This window comes from Puma concolor, chromosome D4 (assembly GCF_028749965.1).
Source record: "Puma concolor isolate L17-30 chromosome D4, mPumCon1.1.hap2, whole genome shotgun sequence".
Classification (NCBI taxonomy): Eukaryota; Metazoa; Chordata; class Mammalia; order Carnivora; family Felidae; genus Puma; species Puma concolor.
Window position 1 is genome coordinate 70,329,677 of NC_141679.1, and position 16,174 is coordinate 70,345,850.

General features: G+C 43.5%; 1 pseudogene; it reads left to right on the forward strand.

Moving 5' to 3' along the window:
* Window positions 1–15,441, forward strand: part of LOC112851086 (keratin, type II cytoskeletal 8-like) — a 200,313-nt pseudogene extending 184,872 nt beyond the window's left edge.
* Window positions 15,442–16,174: the final 733 nt, after the last annotated feature.

The following is a 16,174-nucleotide window of genomic DNA, read 5'->3' on the forward strand; positions in this document are numbered from 1 at the left end:
ATTATAAGTATTTGTTATTCTTGCCAATCTGATGGATGAAAAATTTTATTTCACTTTTAATCATGTTTTATTACAATCTAATAACACTAAAGCAAAAGCATATGGATTTCATTTTCCCACACACAAATGAATCATGACCATAAGTATATTATACATGCCTCTAGGACTTAGGGAGTTTTTTATATTTATGGATAAAATAAAAAGATTTTTTTTCTGGGGTAACTGACATGTGTTAGAAGATACAGAAGAAGGAAAAGGATTATTTTTAAAAATGGGTACAGGGGTGCCTGGATGGCTCAGTTGGTTAAGCATCTGACTTCAGCTCAGGTCATGATCTCATGGTTCATCAATTCAAGCCCCACAACAGGCTCTGTGCTGACAGCTCAGAGCCTGGAGCCTGCTTCAGATTCTGTGTCTCCCTCTCTCTGCCTCTCATCCTCTCTCTCACACTCGCTCGCTCTCTCACTCTCTCTCAAAAGTAAATAAACATTTTAAAAAATTTTTAATTAAAAATGGGTACAGAAGTAAAGTAAACCATGGACACTAGGAGGAGAATGAGGTATTTGGCTAGGGGGGCAAATGAGGTGAAGGCGCAATGACAACCCACCAAGTGTTAAGAGTCAAACTGGTCAGCTTGGGAGGAGGACGGTGTTGGCCTGGGAAAGATATTTGTTAACTCAGGTGTTTAAAACTGTGGACTTTGGGGTGCCTGGGTGGCGCAGTCGGTTAAGCATCTGACTTCAGCCAGGTCACGATCTCACGGTCCGTGAGTTCGAGCCCCGCGTCGGGCTCTGGGCTGATGGCTCAGAGCCTGGAGCCTGTTTCCGATTCTGTGTCTCCCTCTCTCTCTGCCCCTCGCCCGTTCATGCTCTGTCTCTCTCTGTCCCAAAAATAAATAAAAACGTGGAAAAAAAATTAAAAAAAAAAAAAACTGTGGACTTTGAAAATGCCTATATTTGTTTCTTGGGTCTATACTTGTCTGTATCAGTGATCCTTGAACTGATTCCTCTGAAGAAACTATGTGCTCAAATAAAGCCTAGCAAGAGCAACTTTTTTTTTTTTTGATCATCTGAAGGAAGGATGAAATATAGTATTTCTAATATCACAGCAGTTCTTCAAGGTACCTGCTATTCTCCTCAATTTACAGATGGGGCAACTGAGATTAAGTAACTTCGTCCAATTTTACAGTCAATAACTAGCAGAGCAAACGCATGAACCCAAGGATGTCTGGTAGCAACACCCTCATTTTTTCCAGCAGGCTCTGCTGTCTCCAGTCAAAAACTTGGCCCTGATGCTGGTGTTTCTTCATTCATGCCATTACCTTGGGAATACCATTGGATTTCCCTCTCTTTGGAAGAAAGAGGTAAATCAGATCATCTATGGGGTTTCTTCCAAATCTAACATTATTTGACTCATTTACTATCTCCTGGATTACAACGTTGAATTAGGACTGTATAGAGAGAAAGCTTTCATCTGGAGACTAATTTTGTACCACAAATGTGCCTTTTACAGATACAGTTCCAGAAAGATATTTCTTGCTCCTAAAGGAGAAGGAAATCCTAAGTTTGGGTATGGGAATCGGAGCAGGACACGGAGGCAGCTCCAAGAGACTGTTCCAGGAAGCAGGAAGTTTTTAGAAGACTCTGACATTCAGTATGATGAAACATGGTTTGGTCAAGCTTATATAAGATAAAAAGAAGAAGAGAAGGGAAGAACAAAAGAGCTATTTTTTTTTTTTGAAACTCTGATGAAAACTCACTTAATTACATTCATTTTGATAAAGTCAGTTTTTCAATTACTATTATCTACTGGGAACTATTTCCTAGAATGACTATGAAGTCTCCCCTTATACAAAATTGGAAACTGGAAATTAAGAATGAGAAAATGACACTGTTTTCTGTGACAAAAAAGAAAGCCACAGTTAATCTCTTTTAATGTGACAATTTTTTTCTCATTATAATAACAGCATATATACATTACAGAAAATTGAAAATGGACAAAAATTAAAGATATCTTATAATCCTACCACTTGATCGTATACACGTGTTCCCCTTTATTTTCATATGCACATGTTTTTAAAACAAAATTGGGATTCTAGCATATATGCAGAGTTGCACTTGCATTTTTTAATTCAATACTATAAAAAGAGCATTTTCTCAAGTCATTAGAAATTCTTCAGGAATGCCTGGGGGCTTCAGTCAGTTAAGCATCTAACTTCAGCCCAGGTCATGATCTCACAGTTCATGAGTTCAAGCCCCACATTGGGCTCTCTGCTGTCAGTGCAGAGCCCACTTCGGATCCTCTCTCTCTCTGTCTCTCTCTTTCTCTCTCTCTCTCTCTCTCTCTCTCTCTCTCTGCCCCTCCCCTGCTCATGTTCTCCCCCTCTCCCTCTCAAAAAATGAATAAACATTAAAAAAAATTATAAAGAAGTTCTTCAAAAATAGCATTTTTAATGGCTGTAGGATATTGTGCATTTTGAGTATGCCATGATTTACTGAATAATTCTCCTGCTGGGGGGCGGAAGACAACATACCCACATGTCTAACAAATGACAGAAGCCAGATAACTCTGGCATTTTGTGTTCTTGTTACCTCTCTGATATGTAACAAACTACCCCAAAACTTAGTGACTTAAAACAATGCAACATTTATTTCTTTCATGAATCTGCAACTTGGGTAGGACTTGGTGATGGCAGGTTGCATCAACAGGGTAGGGTCAACAGCTGAGGGCTCATCTCATTTCATCTGAAGGCTCTCTCATTTAATGTCTGGCAATGGACGCTGCCTGTTAGGTGAGACTTGAACTGGTCCTGTCAGCTCAAGTACCCACACATGGCTTCTCCTTGTGGCCTGCGCCTCCCTACAACATGGCAGCTTGGGTTCCAAGAAGTTGTATAGCCTTTCCAAACCTAGCCTGAGAAGTCAGGTAGCAACCCCTCTGGCATGTCCCATTAGTTAGAAGTGAGTCTAAAGGGAAGCCCATATTCAAAAGCAGTTTAGGCTCCACCTTTGGAAGGGTGGTGTCAAATAAACTGTAAACTTGTTTTAAAACCACCATTTTCAATACTACCACAAAAGCTTCATATTAGAGTCCTTTCTGGAAGCCAAACCACCTAGCCCAGGGAGTGTACATTCCTCTCCTTCTCAGCCCAGGCCAGACTTTAGGCTTCCTGGAGGAAAGATCTGAGGACTTCGCAGATAGGGCTGTGTTAGAGTTAACCATGGCTCTTGAATCCAAAGCTAGAAAGCAGGAAGGATCTTGCCTCGACGTATAAGCTTCTCCTTCTCTTGCCCCATACTAAAGAACTGTCACCCAGCAAAGCTCTAGGATTTTAGTTCCCACTCTTCCAGAAGCTTCTTCCAGTCCTATCAAGTTACATTCATGGGCCCAACTTCTGGGGCACCGATAACAGAACTTAAACCATAAGCTCACAAGGGCCTTATGCTTAGAGAAATAAGTCAGACTGAGAAAGACAAATACCATGTGATTTCACTCATATGGGGACTCTAAAAAAATAAAATATACAAACAAAAAACAGAAGCAGTTTTTGAAGTCCTATAAATACAAAGAACAAACTGATGGAAGGGGGTGGAGGCACGGGCAAAATGGGTAAAAGGGAATGGGAGATATAGGCTTCCAGTTATGGAATGAATAAATCACAGGAATAAAAGGCACAGCCTAGGGAATAGTCAATATGATAATAGCATCGTATGGTGATAGACAGTAGCTACACTAGTGGTGAGCACAGCATAACTATACAGATGCTGAATCACTGTTATACACCCAAAACTAATACCACATTATGTGTCAACCAAACTCATATAAAAAAAAGTTTTAAGTCAGAAAACACAATAAACTAAAACGAAAAAGACGAAAAAAAAAAAAAACCACCATAATCTCATGCCCCCCAGTTTGCTGAGACCCCTCTTCACCCACGTAGCCTTCATATGGTCCCAGGCCTCACCACACCCATGATCTAAGTCAACTCAGGCAAGCAAAACTGTCTTCTGCAACCTCTCCTTCTTCTCCACCAAAGGACTGGTAAGGCTGGCTAAGCCAAGTCTGATCCCTGGGACAGGCTCTGCACATGCAGTTCTTCCTTCTAGAGCTTTCAGACTACTATCATAGCCAGCAACCCCTCCCAGGGACTGGTGCAGGAACCATATCTCTTCTCATTCCCCTCCCTACAAGCACACAGACAGGTAGACTAAGAAAGCCCTCTGACTCAGAGTGGTACTGAATGAGGAAACGCCCATCACATTGGATAAGTTACAACTCCCCACCCCACACCCTTTTCCCCAAGATTTCAGGCTTTATGAGGGGCCCAAGTGGTGGTTCTGAAGACAGCAGATTAGGGCAGGGTGTGTGACCAGCAGGTCTAGTGAGAAGGCCACCAATCTGGGGCAGGAGGCAGCTGACAGGAGTTAGGAGAATAGGCCAGGGGAAGTAGGTGACACAGGCTGAGGGGAAAAGGAATAGGAACACTTTACAGAGAAGCTGAAATCTGAGGTGCACTCTGAAGGAGGAATAGGAAATACCACATCAGAGTAATTACCTTTCATAATCCCAGTTTGCCTATAAATGGTCAATCTGCTTTGAACTATGCTAATAGTCTTTGGTCTCACTCATTTTAAAACCTCTTCATCTTGGGACAGGGTCATTGTGAAATACACCTTTAAAACGTAAGCAATATAACTGGGGATTACAAATGGATTTGTAAGTTTGAATCCCCAGTTATATTGCTTACGTTTTAAAGATCACAGATGATCTTTCCTAGCCAAAAAAAGAAAACATTTTCTTTGAGCAGGTGACATCACAAAACAACTCTTGATTGAATGCTCTGGAAAGGAGAACTATTCCCCCACATTACCTTTCTATATCTCTCAGTTACAAAGAAAGTTTTACCAATAGGTCTCTGATTCTAGTAAAGGAAATCTTCAGAATATTATTTCTGGATGATTATATTTTAGGTCAACTCCTTCATCCATGAGCCTGGTGAAGCTTTTTTCTTTGAACCTGGAAATCACCATCCCCTCCCTTTTGTTTCCCCCTGCTAAGTTTCAAGAGTTTAAGACTTCATGGTTTGGATTTCATTCCAAGTTCACACTGTGCAGAGAGAGGCCCGGTGGGAGCATAAGTTGGCAAAATAGATCTCTGTTCCTGAAATTAAGCAACTGTTACAAACATCTGAGCTTCCACACTGGTGCTGTTGAAAGGGCATTTTCATATCACAAGTGGAGACTTCCCTGCTGGGCACTGGGCGGAGAGTAGAGATCTGGGGATGACCAGATGAGAGACCCAGATGAAACCTTTTCATCCCCAGAACCTTTTTATCCACACCCCACCACCCCTAACCTCTTTAGATTTGCTGGGCCTGTCATTTGAGACTAAGTCATATAGACAAATTCAAAGTTCACTCAGGGATGTGGGTAAGAAAACAAAACACACATTCTTCTCACCAAAGTCTTTTCCCAGACTCTGGGATAGTGCCTGGCACACAGTAGGCATCCAACAAAGTTTATGAAAGGAAGGAAAAAGAAGGTAGGAAGGGAGGGAGGGAGGGAGGGAGGGAGGAGGAATGGAGGAAGGGAGGAGGAAGGAAAGGAAAAAGACAAAACAGAGGGGCAGAGGAAGGGAGAGAAGAGATAAAGGAAGAAGCAGGGAGAAAAGAGATTTTGAAGTGATTTTGAATAAATGCTTATATATTCACACACACTGTGTTTTCTAATAAATGAATTATAAATGAAGTTGAGGACTTATGCAGCATACACTGTGCTAAACTTCATTATACACACTAAAACTATAAGAGACAAAAACCATTATTAACCCCAGTTTACAAATGAGAAAACTAAGGTTAGAGAGACTAAGTAACTTGTCCAAAATCCCACACCTAATGAGTGAGAGGCCAGAATTTGGACTTAGATCTGATAAGAGTCTGACTGATTAATTCCTACCTTCCTTCCTTCCTTTTCTTTCCTCTGCTATACCTCCTCAAGACACCAGAATGCTTTGTTTCTCTTTTCTTCACTCTTTTAAAGCATGGTGACCACCCCACGGGCACACACGTGTAAGCCTTATTAGCAGTAAGCAATCACATGGCTCAAAGAGTTCATACACCAGAATCCAAGGTTTCCCATCTCATAGGCTAGGTGGGCTGACAAAGAGTCAGGCTGGCTCATGCATGTCAAAACTGAGGGAGTAGCACTCTACACAAAAGAAATAATATTGTGAAGTTCTTAAAGCAGGAATAAATCTTTCAGGAACTGAGAGCACCCAGTGTGACTCTAGTGACATGGACAGTGAGACCAGTGGGAGCCAGGGGCCACCATCATAAAGATCCAACTCAGAATGCAAAAGGAGATGGCACAAAAACAGACACTCAGATCAATGGAGCAGAATAGAGAGCCCAGAAATGGACCCACAAATGTATGGCCAACGAATCTTTGACAAAGCAGGAAAGAATATCCAGTGGAATAAAGACAGTCTCTTCAGCAAGTGGTGCTGGGAAAACTGGACAGCGACATTTAGAAGAATGAACCTGGACCACTTTCTTACACCATACACAAACATAAACTCAAAATGGATGAAAGACCCCAATGTAAGGCTGGGAGCCATCAAAATCCTCGAGTAGAAAGCAGGCAAAAACCTCTTTGATCTTGGCCGCAGCAACTTCTTACTCAACACGTCTCCAGAGGCAAGGGAAACAAAAGCAAAAATGAACTACTGGGACCTCATCAAAATAAAAAGCTTCTGCACAGCGAAGGAAACAATCAGCAAAACTAAAAGGCAACCAACAGAATGGGAGAAGATATTTGCAAATGACATATCAGATAAAGGGCTAGTATCCAAAATCTATAAAGAACTTATCAAACTCAACACCCAAAAAACAAATAATCCAGTGAAGAAATGGGCAAAAGACATGCATAGACACTTCTCCAAAGAAGACATCCAGATGGCCAACTGACACATGAAAACATGCTCCACATCACTCATCATCAGGGAAATACACATCAAAACCACAATGAGATACCACCTCACACCTGTCAGAATGGCTAACATTAGCAACTCAGGCAACAACAGATGTTGGCGAGGATGTGGAGAGAGAGAATCTCTTTTGCACCGCTGGTGGGAATGCAAACTGGTGCAGCCACTCTGGAAAACAGTATGGAGGTTCCTCAAAAAATGAAAAATGTAACTACCCTACGACCCCACAATTGCATTACTAGGTATTTATCCAAGGGACACAGGTATGCTTATTTGAAGGGACACATGCACCCCAATGTTTATAGCAGCTCCGTATTGAGCATGGAGCCTGCTTGGGATTCCCTCCCTCTGCCCCTCTCCCCAGTGCTTGCTCTCCCCCCCACTCCCATCTCTCTCAAATAAAAAAAAATTTTTTAATAAATTAATTTTTTTTTTTTTTCAAAATAAGAAAAGCATTCCAGGCAGAGAGCACAGCATGGAAAAAAGCATGGAAGCATAAAACAGCATATTCCCTTTAGGAAACTCACCAAAGTTTTGTAAAAAGGGAGCATAGGGCCAGGGTGGGAGTCAGAGAAAAAGTAGTGGGGAGGAGGATCAGGGGCTAGGGTCCAGCACAAGCCCACAAAGACCTTGTATGTCATCTTGCAGGGATTGTACTTTTCCTGAGGGAATGGGAAGCCATGGAAAATTATTGAGCAGGGGGACTTTCCTTTTAAAATGATCACACATGGGGCGCCTGGGTGGCGCAGTCGGTTAAGCGTCCGACTTCAGCCAGGTCACGATCTTGCGGTCCGGGAGTTCGAGCCCCGCGTCAGGCTCTGGGCTGATGGCTCAGAGCCTGGAGCCTGTTTCCGATTCTGTGTCTCCCTCTCTCTCTGCCCCTCCCCCGTTCATGCTCTGTCTCTCTCTGTCCCAAAAATAAATAAACGTTGAAAAAAAAAATTTTTTTTAAATAAATAAATAAAATGATCACACTTGGTGAGAAGGGAGAAACACTGAGGGTCAATTAGAAGGGAAAAATATAGACTATCGACCTCTAATCTAAGCGATCGGAGATCCTCCAGCCATTACAATCCAGTTTTGAGCAGCTGCCCTCAGTCCATAGGCCAAAGATCCCTGGGGAGAGAGGTGACTGCAGGAAACCATAAAGGAGCTCTGGTGAAAACCCAACTGAGAAGAAATCTCAGAGTCCTGTATTGCTTCTACTCAGTAAGCTCCTCCCAGGGCAGCTCTGCTGTTCGCAAAGTCCCTCCAGGCTTATCCCCTGGGATCCTCTTCTGCATCCCTGAGGTTGCTCATTTCCTGCCCTCTCCATGCTCTTCATGAGGCTCAGTATGGTGTGGCAGAAATAACACAATTTTGCCCAGGAGACTAATAACCTAGATCCCAAAGTCCCAGTTCCAAACTTATTAACTACTCTCCATCCCTGGGCCTCAGTTTCCCTGTTTATACTCCCACCTCCCTCAAAGAAAATAGATGAGAAAGAGCTTTATAGAATATCAAGCACCATTAAAGGAGAAGAAATCTACTACCCACATCAGAAAGTTTTTGTACTGGATTTTAAATCTGCCTGATGCAGAGTTGTTTTTTTTCAGCCCACAGCATGGGTGCTCAAAAAGGACCATGCTATAGAGACTATGGACTTTTCCAGAAGAACAGTTGTGAATCATGGGGCTCACCATAGTTGTTCTGATGCTTCCGCTTCATTTAACAGTCCAGACCACTTAAGTCTCACAAGAAGAAGGAATAGACTCAAGTCATTTCCTCCAGATCCCTTGGAATTTAGGGGACTGTCCCTTCTTCCAGTGCCAAGGACTCAGCTGTAGAGAGAGAACCCTGCCATCCTAAGTCACAGATGAGCCAAAGGCTATTCTGCAAAGGGAGGTCGGCTTCCTTGCAAGAAGGAAACCAGGGCCTGAGTACAAGTAGGCATTGTCTGCCCCCTGGGGTCTGGCAGGAAGGAGTCTGAGTGGGCACAGGAGTGGGCTGAAGGCTCTGGCAGCATGGGCAGCAGCCTCTGTGGTGGGGAGGGAGGCACGGAGTTGTGTGTGAGAGCTGGGCTTACAATGTAGGCATTGTTCCCTCCCCGCGCTACATCTGCTCCCCTAAGGGTGGAGGGCAGAGAAGAATGGAGTTGGGGAGCATCTGCCAGGGTGCAGGGAGAGAACTGTGCACTGCTCATTTAGAGGAAAGGGAACTATTGAGCAGGGCCCACCCATAAGCAGACCTGGCAAAGGTCAGAGATGCATCAGAAAAGTACTGACTTCCTCTGCCACAGCTCCCTCCCCACCTCAGTCTCTTTGATCCTTTCTCTTAGTTCTATCATTTCATACCGTGCTGTGCTTTGCGTACTGTGGTAATTTATTTATTTTACTTTTTAGTATCTAAGCATTTCTTTTGCACACTTCAGAATATCCCTCAGTATCTTTTAATATATTAGGTCTATTATATTGACCTTTAAAATCATAAAATTCAATTCTGGTAAGTTTGCCCTCAAATCTGCATATACTCATTGTCACTGATGATTCTATCTTCTGAAAAAGAACTTGGTGATATGGAACAAAAAGAATAAAAATGTCTATCCTCTTTCAACTAACTCATCTAAGTATGCTATGTGCTAATACTTATGATTATCTCATCAATGCTCCTCAAAATCCTATGAGGTATGAATTAGTATGAGTCAAGTTTACAGGTGAGAAAACTGTAGATCATTGACATGCAGTAATTTGCACAAGATCACACTGGTAGTAGATCAAAGATCAATCCTAGGTCTCTGACTCTAAACCCAGTGTTTCTTCCGGAGCTAGCCTTCCCACATCACCCAGTAATCCCACTCTGGGGATTTTTGCTGAGGAATTTTGCATTTTGATTATAAAATCAAATATAAAAAAATGTTCACTGAATTATTGAAAATGAGAGCAAAAATTGGAAACAATCTAAACATCCAATTATAGAATAAATTAAGCAAACTGTGGCAAGTCCACTAGAAACACTATCACTCAACCATGAGAAATGAAAAATGCCACAGATTATAGAAACATAGAAACTTTCCATAACTGAAAAATGTGTGTATCATTTTGCACACAACTGTGCAAAAGTTTGCCTATGTAAAGATGGACAGGCAGAAAGTCAAAGTGAAAGTATTATTTACAGGGAAATACAATTTTGACTATATATTTTTTTTTCTTTACAGGTGTTTTTTTCTTCACAGGTGTTGTTGATTAACAATAAACAGGTAATTTTGCTTCATAGAAACAAACATAAAATGAAAAGTTTCTTCAAACTAAGATTTTTTTTTTTTTTACTTTCACACTCATAGAAGATCTTTTATAATTTATCGCTTTCTTTTGGAACCTTAGCATATATCAAAATCAGGCTGTAGTTGCCGCTGCCTTCGACCACATTAATGGTGCTATAAACAATCCTTTGGCATTCAACCACTCTGGGAAAAGGAGGGTGAAAACAGCGGAAAGCAACTGGAACCCTGCCATAGCTTCTGGACAGACAGGGGACTCCTATGGAAAGGTGCCTGCTTATTCACAGGGTCATTTGCTCTCAGGGCCTCGGCTATTCCCAGTCCGTAAACATTCTGAGACTTCCAGTGTTTTAACTGGAGACCATTTTGGTCACAAGGAGTTGATGGGGGGTGGGAGGGAGGGGAGGGTGGGTGATGGGTATTGAGGAGGGCACCTGTTGGGATAAGGATTGGGTGTTGTATGGAAACTAATTTGACAATAAATTTTTAAAAAAAAATTTTTTTTAATTTAAAAATTTTAAAAATTTTTAAAAAGGAGCAAGAATTTTGGTCACAAGGAGCAAGAATCCACTTAGACTAGCTCAAAGTATGTGGGAGTTGATTATAAGATTACTAGTGACACTTCCAAAGCACCCCAGCCTCATGGGACTATGGAAGCCATGGAACCCGGAGCTTATTTCTGCTCCTTGCTTCTCTTCTCTCCTCCCTCTCCCTCTCTTCTCTCTTTTCCTCTCTGTACCTCTCCCTCTCTGTCTCCAGCCTGGATCCTTCTCCTCATTCAACAATTCACAGGAGATGCAACCCTAGTCACACACCCCTGATACCAGCATTTTCCTCTTTCTCAACCCAGCTTCCTCTGTTCTCCCCTCCCCACCCATAGGACCTCAGAAAAAAATCAGGTTCTCTCACAAAAAACAGGGTACCAGTCTGATGAGAACAAGGATTTAGCAGAAGAGTGCTCAGTGCAAACCCCAAAGGGGAGGTGATGGTCAAGGAGGCTGATGCAAGAACACTATCCTGTCAGAAGAAACCAAGACTGGGTAAAAAGTCAGGAGCTGAGAAAAAACCCAGGGCAACAATCTAGAGGACAGAAAAAGAATATCTTCAAAGTCAACAGAAAAAGGAGTAAGTCAGTAAATGTGAACAGGGTCACAGTTAAGTCAATGTGACAGTGCTTCCACGTGTTAGCCCAGGCTGTGCGGTGTTGGGGCATACCATAGGGTGCCAAGTGCCAGCTCAGACTTCAGGGGAAATCAGGGAGTTAAGAGGTAAAAGCAATAAAAAAGAGACCACGGGTATTTGTTAGACAGCATCAAATGACCAAACACAACAAAACTAGCGGGTAGAAAACCTGGCTCAGCCACTAATTTGCCAAGTGATCTTGAGTAAATCATTCTCCTCTTTGGGTCTCAGTTTCCCCATCTATAATGTGAAGATATTGGACTAAAGAACTCTTAAGGTCCTTAAAGCAATGACCCTTCAGGCAGTGGTGTGCTAATGTCAGCTCCTACCAGATCATGAGAACCAACTATTCAATTTGGAGGAACTTTGTGGCTTGTTAAACATGGCTGTTATAAAAAATTAAATAATATACATTAACAGTTAAATAAATAATATTAAAGCCCAACAGTAAAAAAATTCAAATTTTACTGTTATCTATGCTGGAGCCAGTAAACTTTTTCTGCAAAGGGACAAATACTAAATACTTTAGGTTGTGAGAGTCACAGATAGTCTCTGTCATATATTGTTTTTTTTAACAATGCTTTAAAAAATTAAAAACCAATCTTAGCTCACAGGCTGCACAATAACAGGCCATGTGTCAGATGTGGCCTACAGGCCATCACTTGCCAATCACTGATCTATGATCTTGAGGTTACTTACACCTATTTCGCTCATATGGTGGAGACGCTATATAATTGTGTGCTATTGCATGTCTCTGTCCAACTCCATTTTCAGTGATCTCACATTAGTAGCTTAAAATGAGCTATGATGATGGGACAGCTGGGTGGCTCAGTCAGCTGGGCGTCCCACTTCGGGTCAGGTCATGATCTCACGGTTTGTGAGTTTGAGCCCCACATCGGGCTCTGTGCTGACAGCTCAGAGCTTGGAGCCTGCTTTGGATTCTGCATCTCCCTCTCTCTCTGTCCGTCCCCCACTTGTGTTCTCTCTCTCTCTCTCTCTCTCTCTCAAAAATAAACATTTTAAAAAATCTTTTTAATCAGCTGTGGTGAAAGTATCTATACTACAGAAATGGGTAAACACTGCAAATCAGGGCTCCTCTTCCCAGAGAGCTGGTCAGTAAACGTTTACCAGCACACCACTGCCTTGAGGTCACTACAGGAAAGAATCATAGAAAACTGGGGCGCCTGGGTGGCTCAGTCGGTTAAGCATCCGACTTCGAGATCAGGTCATGATCTCGCGGTCCGTGAGTTCGAGCCCCTCGTCGGGCTCTGTGCTGACAGCTCGGAGCCTGGAGCCTGCTTCGGATTCTCTGTCTCCCTCTCTCTCTGCCCCTCCCCTGCTCATGCTCTGTCTCTCTCACTTTCAAAAATGAATAAATGTTAAAAAAAAAAAAAAAAGAATCATGGAAAACTGATGTGCTTCACCAATTCACCCAGAAATGCTGACAGAGAAGCAAAATGTAAAGGAAAAATGCAGTCCACGGAGTCAGAGGAAAAGAAAGATAGGTATGTCTGGTCATGGCTTAATTAACAGGTGGTCTTTTATGACCACCCTCAGAATTCAGGCTTGCTTTTCTGTGACTGAGACGTATCCTATTTTTCTCTTCTCTCACTTTGAAAACACTATTTCTGGCTTTGCTGCTGCCCCAGACAGTAACAAAGCAGCTGAGGTCTGCCCAGAAGTTGCCGGGCACAGACAGCATACAAAGGGTTCATGGCTGTGAGGGAGACAAGCAAATGCCATAAAGAAAGGCAGTTTTGTGTAGAGCAGCCACCTCTGCTATTCTGGTGCGGATTTGGGGCTTCTCTTAAAATAGAACAATAAACGTGCAGGTCTAGACTAAGCAGCAATTTTGGTTTTAGGGAAAGCTGATACCCAGCAGTATGAGGATAACCCCGAGAAAGTTTGTTTTCAGCAATTTGGGCTCAATTAACCAGGAAAAGTGCCTGGCAAGGAACAAAACACAACCCAAACCAGGAGGATGCCTTCAGGGCATTTATGAGATGACCCTGCTACAAATTCCCTGACTGTAAACTCTTCCTTTGGGGAAATGAAGTGTAGCCTTAACAGTTTTAGAAGAAATTGTTTCTGTGACCTATTCCTCTCTCCAAGTCCCAGGAAAATCCACCCTGAGCACGTATACTACCTCTCACCCTCCTGCTCTGCTTCTCCTAGCTGGTCATAAGGAAAACTAATAGAAACCAGAAAAAAGTGGTATCTTTCCCCAAATCCCAGTTCCCTAATTCAAACAGCACAAAATACTGGGTAAATGGAGGGGTGGAGAAAGCAAGGTCTGATAGGGGAGGTGAATGAAGACAGTCATGGTTAGAGATAGTTGCATGGACAAAGGGACCCTAGAAGAGACCCTTGAAGAAACAGGCAGAGCATAAAAGGAAAAAGCATTTCAGACAAAGGCAATGGAGCAGGTAAATGCAAAACATGGTTGTTATATTAAAAGGTATTCAAGGTCCCACACCTAGAAACAGCTTCTCAGTGTTTCCTCAAAGTCTCTGTCTGGTTCAGCCTACCTACCTCCACTGCAGCCTCCATTGTGTCCATCAGGGTGACCCATAAGTCCTACAAGGTGTCCACCTCTGGCCCCTGGGCCTTCAGCTGCTGTTCATACACAAGTGTGCCTGACACCCACATCGGTTCCTCAGCCCTCCCACAGGTGGGCATCAGTATGAGTGTGGTCAGGGGCTATAGCAGGGCCACGGGTATATAGAACATCACAGCTGTCTCAGTAAAACAGAGCCTGCTGAGCCCATTTAAGCTGGGAGTAGACTCCAACACCCAGGCCATGCCCACTCAGGATAAAGAGCAGATCAAGAGCCAAAATAACAACTTCACAAAACAATTCCTTTATCAACAAAGTGTAGAACCTAGAGCAGCAGAACCAGATTACGGAGACCAAGTGGAGTCTCTCACAGGACCAGAAAATGGCTCAGAGCAACATGAACAACATGTTCAAGAGCTGCATCAACAGCCTTGGGCAGCAGCTGAACACAGTAGTCCAGAAGAAGCTGAAGCTGGAGACAGAGCCTGGCAACATTCAGGGGCTGGTGGAGGACGTCACGAATAAGCATAAGGAAGAGATCAAAGAGAGATAAAAGAGCTTGCAGAGATGGAGAATGAATTTGTCCTTGTCAAAAAGGCTGGGGATGAAGCTTACATGAATAAGGCAAATTTGGAGTCCCACCTGGAGTGGCTCCCCAACAAGATTGACTCCCTAAGACCGCTGTATGAAGAAGAAAACCAAGAGCCTCAGTCGCAGATCTCTGACACCTCCCTGGTCCTCTTCATGGGAAACAGCCACTCCCTGGACCAGAAGGCGTCAACACGGAGGTCAAGGCCCAGTACAAGGAGATTACTAACCATAGCCAGGCGAAGGCTGAGACCACGTACCAGGTCAAGTACAAGGAACTGCAGACACTGGCTGGGAAGCACGGGAATAACCCCTATCGTACAAAGATGGAGATTTCTGAGATGAATCGGAACATCAGACAATTCCATGCTTAGATCTAGACCCTCAAAGGCCAAAAAGGGCTTCCCTGAAGGCCTCCATCACTGAGGCTGAGCAGTGCGGGTAGCTTGTCATTAAGGACACCAATGCCAAGCTGGCTGAGCTGGAGGCTGCCCTGCAGCAAGCCAAGAAGGACATGGTATGGACAGGATCCAGGTACTGCATGAGTACCAGGAGCTCATGAACATCAAGCTGTCCCTGAACATCAAGATCTGCTTGAGGGTGAGGAGAGCTGGATGGAATCTGAGATGCAGAACATGAGGATCCATACAAAGATGACGAGCAGATACTCAGGTAGGCTGAGCTCAGTCTATCCCCATAGACTCACGAGCCCTGGCCTCAACTATAGCCTGAGCTCCTTCCAGTCCAGCCTCAGCTCTGGCAGGGACTCCAGCTCCTTCCGCTGCTCAGCTACTCCAAAGCCATGGTTGGGAAGAAGATCGAGACCTGGAATGGGAAGCTGGTGTCTAAGTCACCTGATGTCTTATCCAAGTGAGCAGTCACTGATGTTCCCCCTCCCCCAGTCACCCTTCCCCTGTGGCTGCCACAGGAGAGCCTTTGGGGGAAATGTGCAGGGGAGTGACTGGGAACAGGAGACCCACCTGAGGCTCAGCCCCAGTCCTCATTCTACCCTTAGGAGTAATCTACTGCCTGGGTATCTTCTCTTGCCCATGGCCCTAACTAAAAGTCAATTCAAGTGTCTTTTCTTAAAGAAAGATTCAGCTGGCTCTGCAAAAAAAAAAAAAAAAAAAAAAAAAAGCTCAAACTCATTAGTCATGAAAGAAGTTCAAATTAAAACCCACAGTGAGGTAGAAAGCCACGAGAGAACATACCTCCTATCCCAACAATGAGAGAAAACCAAACAATCTATAAAATCATAACTCCCCTTGAGCCCATGACAAGGCAATCAGGATTCCTAAGAATGACAAGCCCTGCCACACAGACACAGTACGCAAGAACTGTTCCACCTTTGCCAGAGCCTCTTTGGAGCAAGAGGGTAAGACGAAAAGAGCTAGCACTGCAAAAAATTCTTAAGAGCAAAGTGTGCGTTGGCACGAAGTTAAGAATCCACGGGAACCTCAGACACAAGAGAAATTCATGTTCCCAAGCTCTTTTCCGCAATCTCTACCAGGTACTCAGAAAAAAGACTGAGGCAGGCAGGACAGCTGAGAGAGAGTCCTCACTGGCCTGCAGGCACGAAACACTGCCCATTTTCCAGAACTTTCTCT